This window comes from Paramisgurnus dabryanus, chromosome 15 (assembly GCF_030506205.2).
Source record: "Paramisgurnus dabryanus chromosome 15, PD_genome_1.1, whole genome shotgun sequence".
NCBI lineage: Eukaryota > Metazoa > Chordata > Actinopteri > Cypriniformes > Cobitidae > Paramisgurnus > Paramisgurnus dabryanus.
Genome location: NC_133351.1, coordinates 5313816 through 5335126, shown reverse-complemented (window position 1 = coordinate 5335126; position 21311 = coordinate 5313816). Strand labels below are relative to the sequence as shown.

General features: G+C 37.8%; 1 protein-coding gene across 3 annotated transcripts in view; it reads right to left on the bottom strand.

Annotated features, from left to right (window-relative positions):
- Window positions 1-21311, bottom strand: part of hdac4 (histone deacetylase 4) — a 256174-nt gene that overhangs the window by 179020 nt on the left and 55843 nt on the right. The window contains exon 1 of one of the 3 annotated variants that reach the window (XM_065252265.2): window positions 16604-16826. The exons of the other annotated variants lie outside the window; for them this stretch is intronic. The gene's annotated coding sequence lies outside the window, so the exon portion shown is untranslated. Of the gene's footprint in view, window positions 1-16603; window positions 16827-21311 lie in introns of those variants that run through there. 3 annotated transcript variants of the gene reach the window in all.

Sequence of the window (21311 nt, the reverse complement as noted above, 5' to 3'; positions counted from 1 at the left end):
CCAAGTGTGTGATAAGCAAACGCGCATTTTCATCCCGTTTATAAGCGTATATTACTAACGGGCTCAAAAAATAACAAAAGCAATAGTGCGCAATAGATTTTAGACTTTAGACCAGGTTTTAGTTGGGCAATGGTGTAGTCTATTCTAATTGCCTCAAAATAGCAACATGCCAACAATGGGCCTGAACACACCTCGTTTTCAGACCAGCACACCCATGGGCGCAAAATTGGGTGCAAATGCATTTGCTATTTAAACAAAGTGGCGCTAAGCGTGAAAATGATCATTGCACAGGGTTGAAACTAGTAAAAGACACTTGCGTTGCGCATTGCGCTGCATTGTGCCAGGTGTATGATAGGGCCCTAAATACTGACTGATGCTGACATTTAGTTGTGCAAATTGTTTTGTTTTTAATTGTTTATTCATATTTCCTATATTTTCTTTTTGTATCTTAAATATGGATGTACATTAAAACTTTGCTAAAACAACCAAAGTTTTGCAAAATACTGTATATATACACAAGAGAGCTCTTGTCAGACAAAAACAGATCATAGTCTGATCATAGCAGAGTCACTGCCTACAATTGGACCACCAAAAAAAAAAACACACGAAAAAACAACAACGCTCTGGAGGTGATGCCAGCATCCAATCACCTGGTGAGATTGACTAGGCACACAATCCTGTTTGGCACAGAGCCGGGGCTCACACGTTTACGTGTACACACACAAACACACACCAGTGCTTGACATTTGAACACAACAAACACGACAAAAGATTAAAAAAAGAGAGGAAGTCAGGACGATATCGCACAAAATATTAAAATGTTTGGAATATCGCAAATTTGCATATTGCAACATACAGTAATGTGCAAAAATCTTAGGCCACCACCACCAGACTTGTTCCTTTAGAAGGTTTAATGTCCATCCATTTATTTTACAATTTAATTTATTAAGATACAAACAGGAAATATGTACAAAAAAATGAAATAAAAAAATGTAATTTTAATTTTCTTTAGGCATTGTCGGTGTTTAGTGTGACCTCTCTTGGTAAACGTATGATTATTTATTGATTTGTAATTTTTATATACGTGTGAATAGTTACAAACTTTATACAACCATTATGATATTGTATATCACATTATTAAGCAAGTCTACATATCGTGCAGCTCTAAAAGAGAGTCAATATATGCTAAAAAAACAAGCAATGAGAAAAGACACATACTGTATAGGAGCAGAAATAGACCCCTATAGACTTTTCAAAATGTTGGATTGAAAGTAGTCCCATAAAAATCTGCTTTGCATCAGTTTTCCCTTCCACCTGCTGATCTTGAAACAGGAACTCGTAAAATTTAAGGCTATATGGGCCAGAACATCTTTAAAACAACAACACGACAAGCAAAACAAAACAAATCTGTCTAGAGTTCAAGAGGCAGATGTGAAGCACGACTTGTTATATAACAACCTCTTCATTATATCACAGCCAGCTGTTATGGCACAAATACGGTGATCTGAATTACTTTAGTTTTGTAAATCATTCTAACATCCAAAAGCATTTGAATTATTTTTTCATTTGAAATAACAAGAATTGGTAAAAATAAGACCATAAATGCAAATGCTAAAAAAAAAACTAACCCAGAAAATGTTTTGTTTATATATGTATGTGTTTATATTTGATCCAACAATTTGTTAAAACAACCCAGCATAGGTTAAAATACAACCCAAAGGGTTTAGTTTGTCCTTTTTGACCCAAGGCTTTTTTAAGTGTATGTATTAAGCAAGCAAATAGGGTAAATTTTCATTTGCTCTTTTCAGAAAAAGGTATTTAAAGCATCACCGTAAAACCACGTGGTCTTCACCACAGGCTTTCCTGTGGGCTTTACGCTGAGGTTAAGTATATAGGAAACACTTTCATCACACAATAACAACACTTTCATCTTTACACACATCCTGAAGGACACACCTGTGACTGTAAACATGGTTTAAGCTGAACGCTTCATACACTGCAGACACACAATCATTCAGGTATATAATCTGATTTAGTGACTCCCTCCTGTATTAACAGATGTGTGATTTAGCGCTGGTACCCGCAAGCATATAATAACATCTAAATAATATATATGTGTGCCTCAAGCATTAGGGGGCGTGTACACCAACGCATTTAAATGCGGCTGAAAATGCCAGGCGGAGGCCACTGTAGGCGCTTGCCAGCTGAATGATGCACCGGTTGATTGTTGTGATATTTGTCCCACCTCTCCTCCACTGTGATTGGACAGCCAAGTGACATTGACAAGCTGAGCGTGTCACCCAAAGTTGAACATTTTTCAACTCTCAGCGCAAGCTGAGAATGAACGCAGAGCGTGGGCACTCAGCACGGTGAAAAAACACACGGTCACTGGCAAATATTAATCATCTTTAGAGGTTTAATGAAATGAAACAAAATGTCAATATAAAAAAACTGTAAAAAATGTACATAAAGATATTCTGCATCCTTCTTACAAGCGGTAGCATATGAAAGTCTCTGTTATATAACTCAAGAACATAATCCTCATTTATGTCTAGATGATTTGTCACAACGTTTATTCAACTCCGCTATCAAGGTCACTTGCTGGTAATAAAATCCAGCACATGAATAAACATCACACTAGCCTCAAAAACTTTTAAACCACTGGATAATCCTACTGACAATCCTCCCACGAGTTAACCAGCCTTGAACATCCCAGTAGAGCCCTTTTCACATGGACATTACGGAAAATATACGGAAAATGCATTCAGGATTTGTCTAGGATCGTTTGTTTTTTCGTTCATTCACGCTGCCAATGATTTGCCGGAATCTGTGTACCGTAAGATCCCGTAAAGAGACGTGACGTGTTTATAGTCCTGCATTAGATCGTTTTCTTTCTGCGCAGCGTCTGAAGTTTGCTTATTATCCGTTATTTCTCTACTAACCCTTGTTGCGGAGACCAATCAAAATCCATTTCAATTAAAAGGGCCGAAGCATTTAAACGTTACACTGCAAGCTTACAGTAAACGTAGCCTTATCATCCATTTGTTTTGACTGTAATAATAGTTAGTATTCTCAATATAAGCTTGCCTTTAGGCAAAAGTTTGCTTGTATATAGCGCCTCTTTTCAACACAGAGCAAGATTTGTGTCAATTATTTTGTAAATGTCAGTAGAAAAAAAAGAGGAAAAAGTTTAAAATAGTAACAAGCACCCTGTTGTGCCATCCAGAAAAACATCAAAAAAACAGAGATCCGTGTATAGGTTTGTTAATCAAAGGTGGCCATCTAAAAATAACTTCCTTCAGGCGACACCGCAGTCACTGGGTAAAGCCTACACACCATGAAAGACCAGGAACTGACGCCAAAGATCAGTTAGTCAAAATGTGCTTTACATGCAAATTTTGCAGCTTAATGAAAGGTCTGACTCGAATCAATGAAAGAGATGTCTGGTACAGCTTGCAAGCATTACATCATGTTTCAGAAACAAGGTGCTAACAAGGTCAAGACCGTGCTTTTGATTTCCAGAGTAAACACGGTGAGATAAAATACAAACCTTGAATAAAGTCGCTGCAAGACGCTTAAGATAAAAGCATACAACAAATGCATATTATAAATTCAATATAAATGTTCCACCAAAAAAATTATTTTTCTTGAGGTCTCACCCTGAGATGCATTTTAAACATTATTGAAGGAGTTCACACAGATTCTGGGCTATTATTGACTGCTTTTTACATAATTCAAAACAGTTTGTAATAAGAGAAATGAATATGCTTGCACAATTACATTTCTGCATACAAAACTAGAGCTTCAGTTCAAAAGATCAAGAGAATCATTTCAGTCTTGTAATCCTAAACATTTGACAGATAATGTGCACTTATCTTTATTTACATGGCAGACACTTTTATCTAAAGTAACCTTCAGAGCATTCGAAGTAAACAATGTAGTTTGTGTGACCCCTGGAAATTAAAACAATTTGTTCTTGAAAGTACCATGCAACAGCTGTCACAAGGAAATATTGAGATGCTAACCCTAAACTAGCCACAAAGTCTTTTCTCTGTGATCATCTGTGACTGCCTGTGATCATCTGCACCTGTCTACAATCGCCTGTGTCTTTCTGTAACTGCATTTGCCTGTATGTGATCGACTGTTTCTGTTATTGACTGCATGTGCCTGTCTGTGATCGGCGGTGCCTGTCTGTGATCGGCTGTGCCTGTCTGTGATCGGCTGTGCCTGTCTGTGATCGGCTGTGCCTGTCTGTGATCGGCTGTGCCTGTCTGTGATCGCCTGTGCCTGTTTGTGATAATCTGTGCCTGTTTGTGATAATCTGTGCCTGTTTGTGATCGTCTGTGACTGCCTGTGATTGCCCGTGGCTGTCTGTCATCGTCTTTGACTGCCTGTGATACCCTGTGAATGTCTGTGATCATCTGTGACTTCCTGTGATCATCTCTGCCTGTCTGTAATCACCTGTGCCTGTCTGTGATCCCCTGTACCTGTCTGTGACTGCCTATTCCTGTCTGTGATGACATGTGCCTGTGATCAACTATGCCTGTCTGTAATCGCCTGTGCCTGTCTGTGATCGCCTGTGCCTGTCTGTGATCGCCTGTGCCTGTCTGTGATCGCCTGTGCCTGTCTGTGATCGCCTGTGCCTGTCTGTGATCGCCTGTGCCTGTCTGTAATCGGCTGTGCCTGTCTGTGATCGCCTGTGCATGTCTGTAATCGCCTGTGCCTGTTTGTGATAATCTGTGCCTGTTTGTGATTGTCTGTGACTGCCTGTGATTGGCCGTGGCTGTCTTTCATTGTCCGTGACTGCCTGTGATACCCTGTGCCTGTCTCTGAATGTCTGTGATCACCTGTGCATGTCTGTGATCACCTGTGCATGTCCGTGAACATCTGTGACTGCCTGTGATCATCTGTGCCTGTCTGTAATCGCCTGCGCCTGTATGTGATCGTCTATGCCTGTTTGTGATCGTCTGTCCCTGCCTGTGATCGCCTGTCCCTGCCTGTGATCGCCCGTGGCTGTCTGTCATCGTCCGTGACTTCCTGTGATACCCTGTGCCTGTCTGTGAATGTCTGTGATCGCCTGTGCCTGTCTGTGATTATCTGTGACTTCCTGTGATCATCTGTGACTGTCTGTAATCACCTGTGCCTGTATGTGATCATCTATGCCTGTTTGTGATCATCTGTGACTGTCTGTAATCGCCTATGGCTGTCTGCCATCGTCTGTGCGTGTCTGTGATCACCTGTGCATGTCTGTGATCACCTGTGCATGTCTGTGATCACCTGTGCATGTCTGTGATCACCTGTGCATGTCTGTGAAAATCTGTGACTGCCTGTGATCATCTGTGCCTGTCTGTAATCGCCTGCGCCTGTATGTGATCGTCTATGCCTGTTTGTGATCAACTGTCCCTGCCTGTGATCGCCCGTGGCTGTCTGTCATCGTCTGTGATAGCCTGTGATCCCCGGTGCCTGTCTGTGATTGCCTGTGATCCCCTGTGCCTGTCTGTGATCGCCTGTGCCTGTCTGTCATTGTCTGTCCCTGTATGTGATCTTCTGTACCTGTATGTGATCGTCTGTGACTGCCTGTGATCATCTGTGCCGTAGACTCTATGTGCCTGTGTGTTCATATGTCTCTGCCTGCAGGCTCTGTTGTCACAACTGTGCTGCTGGGTTTTGTGACAAAAATGTCCAGACTCCTGCTGTGTTTATGTTTTTCTCCAGCTGTTGAGGATCAGTCTCAGAAGAAAGATCAAAGAAGTCAAAACAGTCGAAACAGTAAAAAAAAACATTGAGACAAATAAGTAAAATACAAGAGAGTCCGAACACATACAACTTTAAAGCTCTTTTCGTGATAAAAATACACATTGCAAACTAATGTCATAAAGCAGTAATATCCTCAATATAACCCTTCTGATGTGTCATCAATGACAGACTTTTATCCACCCCAGTCCTCGACTACAGTTCTGGATGTGTCCTAAACGCACATCTCGCAGTCAGGGTGCTTACATACTAGAAAATATACAGACAGTGTATTTGACAGATGAGAAACCTATGGGTGATGTCACGGACACTACGTCCCTCTTTTTTTACAGTCTATGGTTCACACCCTGCCAACCCACATTTTTGTCAAAACATCTTGTAAAGGTGGATTTTGCATAATATGTCCCCTTTAAATGAACCATTTCTTTCTTTATAGTCTAAAGAATCTTTTTTAAAACAGAAATGTTTATTGGATGATAAATCTTCTTTATAAAACCGTAAATCCAAAAACTGCTTCTTCTATGGCATTGTGTACTACAATTATTTTTAAAAAGTGCATGCCGTGAAGAAAACATGTCGTGACGACAGTAGGATGGTGTGTGACACCTCTGTTTGTGACAAACAGGATGAATGACTCACATGGTTTAATCACTGCTTCCGTTCTTTCTGAACATGTAAGTTCACCTCAAAAGTAACACTGTGTCATTATTTACGCACAGTCACATCCCTCCAAACTGTGTGCTGTTTATTATTTAGTTGAAACACAAAATCTCAGCTCAAGCTGAGATTTTTTTATACATTACAACAGTGTAGTAGCCCACAACTGTCCATCTCCATACGGATCCCACGAGCCTTAAAGTGTTTTTCTCCTCATTCAGAGTCCATGATGAGATAAACCCATGTCTACCTCATCACGAGACAGAGGTCTGTGGCTCTTCGTCTGTGTTAGGGGCTCTTTGCCGAGGGCCCTCGAATCTAAAGTCCTCTCACAGGACCCCATCTACCATCTGCTGTCTAATCAAAGCACTGATTAAAAGCTTCAGCACTTAGCGGTGTCATCCAGACAATTAACGCCACTCTCTATCAGTCGCCGATGCCCCGCTCACCGCCGCCGCATTTGGCCGTAGACCTGCAGAGCGGAGGGCTCGTAATACTCACCGCACCGCCTCAGGGATGTGGAATCAGATAATGGCTGTGGACCGAAGCGAACAGACCCGACAGTCAGACTGATGAGAGCTAATGATCCTGTGCTAATTACTACACGTCTAAAGCATATGAGAATGACGGATGTAATGGACAGATGAGAACCATCACAGAACATCAGGTTGGCACAGTTAGGTAACAGCACAGTTAGACAAGTCTGGTAAGTGTTTTAGACAGAGTTACTACACTTGAAAAATTACGTTTTAATAGACTTTTCTTGTTAGTTGTGATTTCTGCATTAAGATTTATAGTATTGTAGGCATAGGCACTGATCCCGTGCACCCAAAACAAACCTATTGTGCAGGGGTGCGCGGGTCAAAAACTAACGCAGGGTTAGTTGTAACACGGACTGATTACATTGTTGCACAAGGTTGAGCGTTTTGTTTTTCTGGTATTTTTCACACTGCCAAAAACGATCTCCCGCAATATTGGAAATTTATCATGTTTTTCCAGAGAGTTATTGATGAAAGACTGTTTTGGTGGCATGCAAGTACATTTTTTCATCATGTTTTTTCGGTTTCTAAGTTGGGTGTGTAAGATACCAAAACCAATGCTATGTCATATTAATCAGTCTCTTGTTGACTAAAACATAGCATCGTTTTGAAATATGTCTACAGCTCTTAGCAACTTTTTTGGTGTGCTTGAAAATATTTTGACCCGGCGGGGTTAATTGTAACGCTGTGTTACAACTAACCCCTCAACACGATATAAAAACCAATAACGTTAGTGTAATTCTTGCCGTTGTTTTAAATCGGCTACACACGAATGATTGCTGGCTGCCAACAAAATAAATGTGCATGTCTTATCAAAAATCGTGTGTCAAATTTATTTTTGTTCATATCTTTAATATTGACTGAATAAGGTCACGTCAAAGATTGAAATCATAATGAAATGGATGTCTAAAAAACAGATTTTGATGCTCATTATCTCAGAATTTGATTTTGAAACTGTAGTATGGTTATTACAGACTGGGTCACATATAAAACATTTTTTTGCTATAATTGTGCTGCTTTTTCTCACATATTTAGACATTTGTATCCATTTATAATTGAACTATTGTAAAACAGTGTGGATACCTGTCTTTTATAGACAGATATATAAACAATATCCACTTCAAGTATATAGACAAAATAGTATTGAAATATTTGTCTCCAAACTTAATTTTATCAAGTGTTACAACTAACCCCCTGCCTGTTACAATTACCCCCCTGCTATGGGGTAAGTTGTAACATTTGCACTTCTGTCACGTTTGGTGTAATTGTCCAAGAATGGTAAGTACTAGTAACAAACTTCAAATGTTCATTTGTAGCAGAGATGTGTGTGTTTGCTTGTGTAAAAATATAATTAATCAAACTCAAATATTTTTGAATGATTGAGCCAAAACCAAAAAGCATTAGGTTGTGCCCCGCTCTCCCCTACATATGTGTTGTAAAATTGTACTTGATGTAATTATAACCCTGACACTAAACCTGAAACACATCCCAACCCTAAGTCTTCAGGATTTTTTATTGTTTTACAGTGATTGCACCAAAAAAATAACAATACAAAAAAATGACACATTTTTGAATGTAGCACATGTTTCTAATATAATACTGAAAGAGCTTCCCAAAACACCCAGTGATTGTTCCTGTTCCTGTATTTAAGGTTGTGGGTTCAATTCCCAGGCTGAAAAAAGCACATCTTACATGCACCGTAAATCGCTTTGGATAAAAGCATCTGATATCTGACAAATACATAAAAAAATGTAAGAGATGCCAAATTACAAACGAGAGTATTGCTCTGCCTCAATATATAAAATCCTAAACAAGAACAATAAATATAGAGCTATAAAAAGCAACGTCTCTGTTGGCATTCCTTTCATTTGCATTTATTTATGGTAAATTTGCAACTTCTTGGCAAAAGATGCGATACAAAATGTGCTCCACATATTTATTAAACAGACATCTAGACATCTATTCATTTACATGCACAATGTAAATGAAGTAAAACTAAACACAAATCACTGCATCTGTTTTGTCAGCATGTTAAAACAACCATGCATTACACGCTTGTGGAAGCCAATAATAGAAGACTTAAAGAGATAGTTCACAAAAAAATGAAAATTCTGTCATCATTTTTTTCACTCTCATGTTGTTACAAACCTGTATAAATACATTTTTTTCCGATAAAAATGAAAGAATATATTTTGAGGAATGTTAGTAACCAAACCGATCATAAACACCTTTTACTTCCAAAGTAGGAATACTATGGAAGTCAATGGGGCCTCTGATCGGTTTGGTTACTAACAGTCCTCAAAATATCTTACTTCGTGTTCATCAAAACAACGAAATTTATACAGGTTTGTAACAACATTAGGGTGAGTAAATGATGAAGCTGTCAAAGCATATTTCAAACCACAGATTTTGTACAAAACTCATGGATTTGAAAAGCTCTGTGTCCCTGATTGGCCAGCTAATCTGTACGTTGTGATTGGCCTGAATACCACTGACGACAGCAGGAAATGTGACGCTCCTTACCATGTTTGAAAGATTCGCTCACAATGCAATGCTAACAAGAGTTAATTTACAGGCTGAATCCAAAGCGGGAGCAATTATGATCACGTCGGTCTTGTCCACATCACCAATCCCAGGAAGTAAACTGTTGCCTATAATCCGTGTGTTTGTTGTAGTCCAAGAAAAGAGATTTACGTTGGAGACTCGCGTCATCATTTACTTTGAGGTATGTACCTTTTTTCATATCGTTAACATGTACAAATACACACCAAAGGATATGTAAAATCTTGACTCGGACCATAGGTGCCCTTTAATGTTTGTGAGCACACTAGATTTAACTAGATCTGAACTTTTAGTTAAATGAGCAATAGCCGATGTTTGCTTTAGAAAGAGCCATTATAAATAAATATATTCTCCTGCACTTTCTTACAAGGATTCACAAGTGGCTTGTTAAAAAAAAAATAACACATAAGCATATTTACACATTGCTTCAATGACACCAAATCCCAGAGTTCCACTAATCTCCATTTATACACATCCCATGTCCTCATGGGAAAGCACATGGCCCTAAAATTGCTTCATTCCTGTTTTAGCCTCCGCTCATGTCTGAGGATCGACTGCTGCCGTACAGCTAGACGTCCTGAGGGAACGAACTTGTCTTTGTGTGACACAGTTTCATACAAAAGTTCTACTTCTAAAGTCCCTCTTCACCAGAACATCTACATTTTAACATAAAGAATCAGGATGTAGCTAATTAAATATGTTTGAAATTAGCTAGTTGGTAGTTGTCGAGATCGTTGATTTTAAAGGAGCATTTCACCCGTAGAAACATTAATCTTTATTGAAAGTGTGTCATATTTGTAGTCAAAATGTAACATACATTTAGAATTTGGTCCCTATTTGACCGAGAAAACGGGTGTTTGTAGTCTCACCCCCTCAACAAAGATATTGGACTTCCTTCTTTCAATGATGCAAAATGATGATTTTACATCATTGAAAGAAGGAAGTGCAAAACACTGAAATCTGTATTTCTCCTGTCTCAGCAGCAACTGAGGAAATGATGCATGACCATTCAAAAACATGTCTGGGGTTCTAACTATACAAAGCTTAATGCAAATGGGTGAAGTGTCCCGTTAAGGGATTACTCGACTTTGTCTTTCTTTTTATCAGTCGAAAATAAATCTTTTTTTTGTGGAAAACATTCCAGGATTTTTCCCCGTAGTGGACTTTAGTGGACCTCAACACAGTTTACAGTTTTAATGCGGTTTAAAATTGCATTTTCAATGCAGCTTCAAAGGGCTCTAAACGAACCCAACCGATCCATAAGGGGCTTATTAGCAAAACGATCATCATTTTTGCACAAAAAAACAACTTCTCTCGTGTTGCACTAGCCGTGTGACGTGCCAGCGCGACCTCAAGCAATGCTTAATCACATTGAAAGGTCACGTGTTACATATGTGAAACGCACACGTGCAGACCATTGTAAACAAAAAAACTGTAACAGACATGAATTAGTATATACAACAATGTATGAACGGCCCTCCGCACTTGTTAACACTGGAGCGGTAGTTTTGCATATCACAAGGCTAGTGTAAGACGAAACAATGTGGTGTAAAAGTACATTAGTTTTTTTTTTTTTTTGGCGAAAATGACGATTGTTTTGAAGACCCTTACGCCTCGGTTGGGACGTATAAAGTCCTTTGCAGCAACAAACGACATTAAGATCTTTTACTTGTTTAAAGCATTTTATATTTACTCATTTATTCAAAACATTAAAGTGCTTTAGTGGATTATGGCAGATTAGTCAAAGTCAATCAATTATCATATAGTTCACTTTTGAAAGAAATTGCTGGCTGAAAGATTATAACCAAATGTCCAAATGTAAAAGATTTACAAATAAAAAAAATATTATATTAAATAAATAAATGACTAAACAAAAAACTTTCCAATTAAAAAAATATATTATTGCCTTCTCTTTTATATTAGTCTGTTATATTAGACTTGAGGACTAAAAAGTGCACTTAACCTTGCCACATAAAGTGCGTGTCTGCGACCTAGTGCAAACAGTGCCCGACAGTGCAACAACAAAACAAATACACTACAAAACTTTTGTGTGTAAGTAGAATCATGTTTCTTTGACCTTTTAGGGTACATTTATATTTTTGTTCTCCTTCTTTAAAGGAATAATTCACCCAAAAAAAATATATAATTTACTCACCATCATGTTGATCTAAACCTGTATGACTTTCTTTATTATGTTAAACATAAAAGATGATATTATGACAAATGATTGTAACCACACAGTTTATGGTAACCATTGACTTCCATAGTAGAAAACAAATACTATGAAAGTTAATGGGTACAGTCAACTTTGTGCTTACCATCACTTATAAAAATATCTTATTTTGTGTTTAGCAGAAAACAGCAACTCTTACAGGTTTAGATCAACATGATATTTTCATTTGCGGGTGAACTATCCAGTGATGTTTAACTGCAAAGCGTGAATGTTCGCTAAAAGTTGCATGAATTGTGCTCATGATGTAGTGAGAAAATACCACACAAAAAAATATCACACTGCCGTGTATAATATATATAAGGCCTGTATAAGAAGATGAATTTATAGACACAGAATCCTGCCAGTGCAATAGTTACTGTTAAAAGCACGGCTGAGGCACTGTATACTCTCAGCTCATTAAAAACCCTCTCAGGAAAACTGCATCTCAAATGCATCTCCCTTAAAGAGGCAATGCAGGTGCATTCTACAAGGCAAAACAATGCATAAAGCAAATATTAAAGAGACGCTCCAATTTTTTTTGGAAATATGCTCATTTTCCAGCTCCCCTAGAGTTAAACATTAGATTTTTACAGTTTTGGAATCCATTCAGCTGATCTCCGGGTCTGGCTGTACCACTTTTAGCATAGCTTAGCATAATCCATTGAATCTGATTAAACCATTAGCATCGCGCTATACAAAACGATATTTTTCCTATATACAGCTTGACTCTTCGGTAGATACATCTAGGGCTGGAACGACGCGTCGACGTAGTCGATTACGTCGATTACGTAATTACGTCGATTTGCCGGAAATGCGTCAATGCGTCGCACTGTTTACATTTTGAAATGAAGGCGGCTTCAGCTCCGACCGGGTGATACAAGTGTTATACCAAACAGACAGAATGCGATCAAAAGTGTGGGAATACTTTAAGCAGAGACCAAATAAAACACATACTGTGTAAAACTGAAATGGCATACCACAGCAGCGCAACACCTGTGTATGATCATCTTAAAAGAAGAAAACCTGGAGCTCTCCGACCTCAAAATGACGAGACGTCAGCGTAAGAATTTGAACTATTACAGTAAGTTTTTATACTTACTCTATAAACAATAGAATCAATACATATTGTGCTTAATACAGCTGCGTTTACATCTTCGTTTAATACGAGCTGCGAGACGCCTGACAGACGTGACATTGCATCGCTTCTGGGCAGTATGTTGAAACAGTAAATAAAGAGCAGGACATGTTTTTATATTAAGAAGTTATGAAATAATAAGTTACTGTCACATTGAGAACTGATAGGCATGTGCCCGCGTGCACTGAAAGCCAGCTGGCAGTGCGGAGTTCCCAATGAACGTCTTTTTTGCGAATATGTGCACAGATATTACAGAAGCTCGTCTTGTAAGGTATTCCTGACATGCGTTTATTTAAAGTAACAGCGGCGTAAACGCTGTTTATAAAATATTAGAAGATCATACTAACTGAACTTGTTTTTTACCCGGAACTTAAGAAAAGTTAAATGTTAAAGTTAAATGAGAATGCAGTACTACTAATAGTAATAATATTAACAGTAATAATATAACCATTACATCTTATATAAGGGTTCATGAATCACAATGAACTTATTTTTACTTCAGTCTGAACTAATGCTGAGTTAATGCATGTACTAATCATAAACTAATGTTTAAAATATTAATATATGCCTATTTTATTGTTTAAGGTGAATAATGCCTCTTTTAAAGTGGCACTGCCACTTTATTTTTTTTTATGTTGAAAATGTTGGTTTGTTTGTTTGTTTAATTAAGAAAATGCTTAAATAAAATGTTAGCGTTAATGACAGATGTTACATTTATTATTTGTTGGGGAATTATATGTATAAAAAAATAATTAGACTATTCGATTAATCGAAAAAATAATCGATAGATTAATCGGTTGAAAAAATAGTCGATAGTTGCAGCTCTAGTTACATCGTGTACTAAGAAAATTAAAAGTTGTGATTTTCTAGGCCGATATGGCTAGGAACTATACTCTCATTCTGGCGTAATAATCAAGGACTTTGCTGCTGTAACATGGCTGCAGTAGGCGTAGGGATATTACACACTGGCCGAAAATAGTGCCCTTAGTAACTTTCAATAGCAAGGGACACTTTTCAGGCGCTGCATAATATCAATGCACCTGCTTCAGCAATGTTACGGCAGCAAAGTCCTTGATTATTACTAGGGATGCACCGATCTGATATTCTGGATCGGTATCGGGGCCGATCCGGCCTTTTTTGCTAGATCGGATATCGGACTAACAGGACCGATCCAATTCCGATACTGCACGTTACCCATGGTTGTCACTGACAAGCGATTAAAACGACAAAGTATTATAAAAGCACCATAAACGTTTTATGCACTATAATCAAAGTCATCTTACACTCAATAGCTTCATGTGAAGGAACAAACGCACATTTAAAGATATGAATGTTCACAGAAACACTGTAACTTACTTGCAAACTGAGTTAATCCACTGGTGAGAAGCGGACGGGTGAAAACGCGTCATTCAACACACGAACTGTAACGTTAGGCTTTATTAAAGATCTGTTTTTTTAAGTCTCAGTAACCTGTTGGATGGATGCAATTCAGTATGTGCTGAGTTAATGCACAGATGAAGCGGACGAATGAAACACGTCATTTAACACACAAACAAACTCAATAACTGTAGGCTGTTTTAAAGATCTGATTTTATAAAGTCTCAGTAAGCTGGATGGATGCAATTCAGTATGTGCTGAGCACACGATGCATCTAATCTCTTTGTGTTTTAATAGTTATGAACGTAACTTTCCATTGCGGACGAGGATTCCCATGTGAGGATGATTCTAGTGCATCAATGCTGCGCCTGAAATGTGCATAAAAGGTCCGGTTAAGTGCATAATTCCCAAAATAACCATCTCCACACTAAAGCTTTTTTACTGTGACTTTTTGCGCAATTGAGGAAAATATATTTAGCATACTTATTTGATCAAACGTGCCAATTTTATTTTCTCCTAAACACTGCCATTGTTAATAATTACTAATGTTCTTGTAACTTGTAAATCATTTTAAATTATTGTTTTTTACATTTAAAATTATAATTATATATAATATAATTATATTATGCTAGATTTAGCAGAAAGCACTATACACATTTAAATTGTTCAAGAAAAACACATTAGTATCGGATCGGCATGGAATGTGGTATCGGTGGAAAAAGTGGTATCGGTGCATCCCTAATTATTACGCCAGAATGAGAGTATAGTACCTAGCCATATCTTTTAATTTTCCATCAGTCTTAGTACACAATGTAACTACAAAAGAGTATTAAATAGGAAAAATATCGAAACTCTTTGGTTATTTTTTAGCGCGAATCAGATTCAATGGACTATGCTAAGCTATGCTAAAAGTGGTAGGGCCAGACCCACAGATCAGCTGAATGGATTCCAAAATGATAAAAATCTAATGTATAACTCGGGGAAATGAAAAATGAGCATATATTCAAAAACAGTGGAGTGTCCCTTTAAACGCAACCAAAGATTTGTGTGAAGTTAAGATCTATCAAAAATAATAAATGATCATAAATTAATAATTTGGGATATCGTCTGGTCTGTTCATGACAATATTAAAAATATATATTTAGTTTCCTAATGTAAACAAACTTAAAATGTAAAATCTGTGTACAAAAGCAAAACCAGTTGGGAAACATCACCCAGTCGGCTAGCTAAACATCCTGACCCATCCCTCACAAAAGCCCATCAGAGTCTAAACAGCACACAAATGATACCAATCTGAGTGTTATAATCCATTACCGTGTCCTCCAGCAGGGAAAAGCACATATTCATTATTGAATATGGAAGCTTATGAACTGCTGAAGAGAAACAGCATGCATTATGGATGAGGAATCTCCAGTCTGATGGATTCGGATCGGGTACCTGGAAACGTCCTGCCAGAAACTGTAAAGGCTTCTAAAAGTAAACAGTGAGGAAACAGTTGGCACGAAGTCTCCTTATCGACGTGAAGCTTTTAAAACTCTATCGAACTGTCCGTAAAAATGAATAGTTCTTTAAATACTGCTGTAGAGGGCGGTGATGTGAAATCTGTTGAGCTATTAAAGCTACGGTACAGAAAGAAAGAAGGGGGTAGTAGTCACAAATTTTTCATCTGCTTTATTCTGACATTTAGAGACACAATGCAGTGATAATGTAGTACTTTCACCCTTTCAGAAGCCCAAAGGTTTTTAAAGAATTACTTTCCCAAGCGAGGAAAAGTACCGTGGAAAAACAAAGAGGTGTGTTTGGAGAGCTGACAGAACTCAAACGCTGTACAATAAACCAGCACATTCCAGGTAATTACCAGTTATTAGTCAATTCTTACATGTGGGTACCTATGACGTCAAAACTGTACCTTCCCAGAGTCTCTTTTTTCCTTCGAGCTTTTTGCATAACACAGTTTTTGGCAGTCATCTCAGGTCATACGATAACAGGCAGAACAGGACCTGCCTAAATCTATTCTCACACATTTAGTCTCAGGGTTGTTTTTAGAAAGCCTAGAAACTCTGTGTGTACTAAACATATGCAATGAATTCAGGTTTAAAACTCAACCATACAGTAAAGTTTCCTTTTCATACAGGATCATTTCAGCATGTTTTGATGAAAAAACTTTATACTAAATATTAAAGTTTAAATTTGTCTTGACTTGCTTGATAAAAAAAAAATTGTTGCACACTAAATCATTTTGAACAATGAATTGCGCATTGCAAAATGTAAATCGATCATGAAACGTAAATCTAATTTAATCAATAAATACACAACATCAATGCTACCTCAGTTAATAAATTATCAGTTCATGATCTTAGGATTTACCTTCGCAGATGTTCGCATAACAAGTAGCTGCTTCAGTTCTGACTCGGCTGTGACGAACGCGGAGAGCTTTCGCAAGAATCCCACCTTAAATCTGTTTGTTTTGCACTTCCATGCATGCCGTAAAAAGATCCAGAAGGATTTTGGGTTGAGCCCGTGATGAGCTCATGAAATCTGGATCCCATCTGACACAAACTCTCTCCAGTTGCATCTAATCTGCACCGCTGCAGGTGCCAGGAAACAAACTTGTTGTGCGACAAAAATGACTTGCTGTTTGTTTTTTTGGGGAGGGGGGGGCGTGTATGCCGGGTCCAAAAAAAACTAATTTTTGTACAGGAAAGTTTTATGACTATGTTTTATTTGGTAAAAGTGTAGTAACCACGTTTTTTGGTGTATTGATTACTATTAGCAAAACAATGTTTTTATTTTTATTTTGTGGTAACCAATGGTTTTACTACAGTAACCATGTTTTTTGTTTTAACTGTAGTAAAACCACGGTTAATTTTTGTAAGGGTTGTCAACTTGCATGTTTGTGTCTGTAACCATTTGAACAATCTGTTTTTCCTTGCATATTTTATTGTCACTCGCAGAATCTTATACAAGATCAACTAGTCTTAAAAAACGCACCTGTTACACTAAAGTCCTGAGTATAGTCTGTTTTTTTGCTAGCGTACATGCACATTTGAATGCACAGCCTTGCATTGCAAAGTTCATTTGACTCATACACATGCGCTGACATTTGACACATGCACATTGTGACAAATTGCAATATCTCTCGTGGCCTACATACTACATACTCCTGTAGACGCATGTGCAACCTACGCAAGATTTTACGCAGACTCGCGTACAGAGAAAAAAAAATGGACTATAGTTGTTTTTCTCATTTTTGCTGGTGAAAATATCAAGAAAGTTTTGCAGAACAAACATCCAAACTTTAGGCTGTCTCACACACAAAAAAATGTTAAAATTAGTACAAAGTGTTTAATATTTTGTAGTTTCAGATAAATGAATGACACCGCAAATCAGTCAAAGTTTTAATTTACTAATGCATTTTCAACATGCATAGTATACAGTGATGGGTTAGACACTGTGTTTAATGCACCATCTGAACCAGCGTCCATCACATCTGACCGACGCCATCTACTCTAGCAACAGGAAGGATGAGCCCTTACTCGTAACACCGACGTATTTCGCTGGTTTAACAGCCCGGCCATTTCCTTTCCCAGCACTGTGAACGAGCATTAATGAAGTTTAGCTGTAAAACAACAGAAGCAATTCAGGATGGATGGGAAACATAGCCAGCCAGCTTCTTTCCAAAGCTCTTCCTACGCACACCTCTGAGCACCATGGCAACTCGCAGCGAGGGCCGGAGTGATACAATACGGGGCTCTAGCTTCCCGTCATAAAAGCCTCAACGCTCTTTTTTCACGATCCGCTATGTAACAATAACATGCCTGTTTTGGTTTCCACGCATATCACCGAGGGTCACAACTGATCTGAACTTCCATCGCAACGAGGTGAGAACACAACAGTGGAAAGATAACCCACACTCCACAACGGTAAGGATGAAAAACGAGAAGCATGCTTTGCAAATCCGCTTTTACATAGACTTGAAAGAAGGCTCTTCAAACTCACCTTACTAAAATAGTGCAACTTTAACCAGGAGAAAAATCAAACTGGTTGTTGGGCTGGAAACAAGACTGGAACTTGTTATCATAGATCTTCAGTTTCTAAACTTTTTTCTTATTTAAATAAGAACACCTAACTTTGAAAAGTTTTTTCTTCATATCTGTGCTGTATCAAAGCAAAACATGTTTTCTTTCTCTTCTAAAGTCAAAAATGATTTTTGCTTCAGTAGAATTCACGCTTTTCTTGCTACCTGATAACATTGTTAAATCTTTCTGTGACGCAAACAGCAATGGTTTTCATGCACTCAGTGATGCGATTTTGAGATAACAGAGTGCCGTCACTCAAAATCTATTTTACACTTCTTACTGTATACAGACAGATGTGTTAGTCGGTCCTCACAGGATCACACAATGTCTCAGTGGAATGGGGTTCTGTTGTCTTACCCGCTCTCCCATAGCACTTACACCTCTACCTCAAACCTCACGACCGTCTGCTGTATTGAGGATAATGCAATTGAAGTAAAGTAAGAAATGTTAGATGAGAAACTATAAATCAACCTTTTGTCCCAAAATCGCAATCAATGAATTCCTTAATACTGGGCCCTGAGTCAATAGCCTCGTGAGCAACTGCATCTCGACACAGGGATGCATAATGATTAATTGCGAATAATCTATAGCAGAATAAAAGTTTTTGTTTACATCATATGTGTATGAACCGTTTATAATAACTTTGTATAGATAAATGCACACACATGCATGTATATATTTAAGTGCTTACTCGATCTAAAAAGTATGACCACATTAGTCCAATTCTGGCATCTTTACACTGGCTACCAGTTAAATATCGCATACAATTTAAAATATTACTAATCACCTACAAAGCCTTAAATGGCCTAGCGCCCTCGTATATAAAAGAACTACTATCAGAATACAATCCACCACGTAAACTGCGATCACAAAATTCGGGTTACTTAATTATCCCTAGAATATCAAAAGTGTCTAAAGGTGGTAGATCCTTTTCCTACTTAGCCCCTAAGCTCTGGAATGATTTACCAAATAATGTTCGAGTATCAGACACAGTCGTTCAATTTAAATCTAAACTTAAGACATTCTTCTTTAACAAAGCATTCACATAGAATGTCCAGTAAATGTACTTTTCCCGCAGTAGTTATTTTGTCTAGAACAAAGCACTCACATACCTCATACGGGTAATTTACTCTTGCCGCAATAGTTAGCCTGTCTGGAACCGAGCTGAATTAAACCACTATAATGTATGACACTTGCATTACATGCGAACGGCCCCTACGCTAATAGAATTCTGTTTTTGTCTCCCTGTCTCGTCCTCGACTCTGAGGACAATGAGACAAACAGACCCAGTTCCTGTTGCTGTGAAGGTCATCGCACCACTAATCAACTGGCTGTCCTTCAACGTGACGCCCAACCGATGCGCGACCAACGGCCACCGGCTGAACCAGTTTAATCCGCTTACACGCTTCCTATCCCTACCGTGTCTATATATTATAAATATAAATATTAATCTCTCCCTAGGGTTTTTTGTCCTTCTAGGATTTTTTCCCATTGGGTTTTCTCCTAGGGGGTTTTTTAGTCCCAGGGAGAGTCAGCCAACTTTGGCTTAACTTAGCACTTTACTGTACACGTTACATTGTTAATATGCTCGCTTACACGGTTTTTTATCCTTAGCCGCTATATTCTACTTCTTATACTATGTATTGATTTTCAATGTTCTCCTCTACATCTACTCATGTAAAGCTGCTTTGCAACAATTAACAATTGTGAAAAGCGCTATATAAATAAAATTGAATTGAATTGAATTGAAGAAATGTTAACATGTGTATATACATTTGTATATTTATGTATAATTTACATTATATATAAATATATATATACTTAATATATTTTTTTCTTAAAATTATACATGTGTGCATATGCATTTATATATGCATAATTATTATACACATAGTTCACACACACATATATGATGTAAACAAAAACTTTTATTCTGCTATAGATTAATCGTGATTAATCGTTATGCATCCCTAGATCACATTCCGGATTTTCCTGTCCAATTTTTTACTGTCCTCTGGGATTTACAAATCCCCAAAAATATAACTTTCAAAAATAAAATAAATATCATGTCCCCTTCTATCTATCTAGTAAGCTAGTAAACTAACTTGAGGGTGAACTCTTTTGACATGCAACTATTAAGAACAGCTTAACAACCACTAAAAACACCCTAGCAACCACAGAGGAACTTTATCAACAACAGCATGGAAAAGCAAATCTCAAAATCCAGCGGTAACTATACTCAAAAATAGGGCTGGGTATTGGCAAGGGCCTCCCGATACGATACGTATCACGGTACAGTGTTTTAGCGATACGGTACGGCGCGATACAGACCGCTGCATGCTGCGATACATTGCAATACTTTTTATTTATTTATCAAAAATGTAAAAAAAAATTGAGCTGAACTGTTTTTAAATGTTCTGCATTACATTCTCACTCCCTCTAACTTCTGAGACATTGGCCGAATGGCCGTATGGCAGACAACTGGACAGTGACAACTACAGCAGCGGCGGCGGAGGTCATTTGACGCACACAGAGGGATTTGATGGTTTTTAAAATATCAATAGTAGAGATTGAAATATCGATACAGCTAACTATCATGATAGTTAGCTGTATCGATATTTTTGCACATTCCTACTCAAAATGGCACCATGTATTATTCTGTGATTGGTTAAAGGAATAGTACACCAAAACATTTAATTTACCCCATGATTTACTCACTCGCAAGCCATCCTTGATATTTATGATTATCTATATTCAGAAAAACACAATCGGAGTTATGTTAGAAAACGTCCTGGCCTTTATGTCTCGTACACCAAGTCATACGCTGGAAACACACTTACTTGTTAACGCTCGTCGGTCATTATCAAAAGCTAGTTATTTAAGTTTGTGAAAAATATTAATATTTATTAATAACAAAATTGGATTGATTGCCCTCAGAAGGCCTTTATTAACTCTTTTCCCACCATTAATGAGTTCAAGGATTAAGAGAAAACACT